The sequence below is a fragment of the Arachis hypogaea genome, chromosome 20, assembly GCF_003086295.3.
Source record: "Arachis hypogaea cultivar Tifrunner chromosome 20, arahy.Tifrunner.gnm2.J5K5, whole genome shotgun sequence".
NCBI lineage: Eukaryota > Viridiplantae > Streptophyta > Magnoliopsida > Fabales > Fabaceae > Arachis > Arachis hypogaea.
In genome coordinates, this window is record NC_092055.1 from 100,884,870 (window position 1) to 100,885,957 (window position 1,088).

General features: G+C 42.6%; 1 non-coding gene across 1 annotated transcript; it reads right to left on the minus strand.

Annotated features, from left to right (window-relative positions):
- Nucleotides 1-372: 372 nt before the first annotated feature.
- LOC112788068 (small nucleolar RNA R71) lies at nt 373-476 on the minus strand. Its single transcript, XR_003195449.1, has one exon. It is a non-coding gene; the product is annotated as a small nucleolar RNA R71 (small nucleolar RNA).
- Between the last annotated feature and the right edge of the window lie 612 nt (nt 477-1,088).

A 1,088-nucleotide genomic window follows, 5' to 3' on the forward strand; every position in this document is an offset into this window, starting at 1 on the left:
CAGAGGAGAGTGCTTGGCTCTTATTCTGCCCCTACTGCGGATCTTTATGGAAAAAGTATTGTGGTGCCTCCTATAACTGCAAACAACTTTGAGTTGAAGCCACAACTGGTCACCCTGGTGCAGCAAAACAGCCAGTATCATGGACTTCCTCATGAAGATCCAAATCAATTCATATCTGATTTTCTGCAGATATGTGATACTGTGAAGACAAACGGAGTGAATCCAGAGGTGTACAGACTCATGCTTTTCCCGTTTGCTCTGAGGGATAAAGCAAAGCTATGGCTAGATTCCCAACCAAAGGAAAGTCTGAATACTTGGGAAAAGGTCGTTACTGAATTTCTCACTAAATTTTTCCCACCAAAGAAGCTGACTAAGCTTAGGTTGGAGGTTCAGACTTTCAGACAGAAGGAGGGTGAAACTCTTTATAAAGCTTGGGAGAGATACAAGCTACTGACTAGGCAATGCCCTCCTGACATGTTCTCCAAGTGGACTCAACTGGATATCTTTTATGAAGGCTTAGGAGAGATGTCAAAGATGAGCTTAGATACCTCTGCAGGCGATTCATTGCACAAGAAGAAGACACCAGAGGAGACTATTGAGCTGATTGAATTAGTTGCAAGCAACCAATATCTCTACTCATCTAACAAGAATCTTGTGAACTCTGAGACCTCTCAAAAGAGAGGTGTGTTGGAAGTAGAAGCTGTTAATGCTCTTCTTGCTCAGAACAAGCTGATGTCTCAGCAAATAAATCTACTTACTCAACAGATGGGTGGCATGCAAGTCTCAGCTATCAACACCTAAAATCCACCACAGGAAGTCTCCTATGACATGGCAGGTAACTTTATGCAAAATGATAATTATGATTATGCTCAACCCTCTTCTGAACAGGTGAATTACATGGGGAGTGGTCCTAGAAATCCCAACAATGATCCATATTCTAAGACATACAACCAGGGATGGAGGAATCACCCAAATTTTGGATGGAGGGACCAACCTCAGAGACCTCAGAACGTCAATAATAGTTCTCAGGGCGGTTCCAGCAGAACAATGATTTGGAAGCAATATTGACAGGTTTTAGACAGGAAACC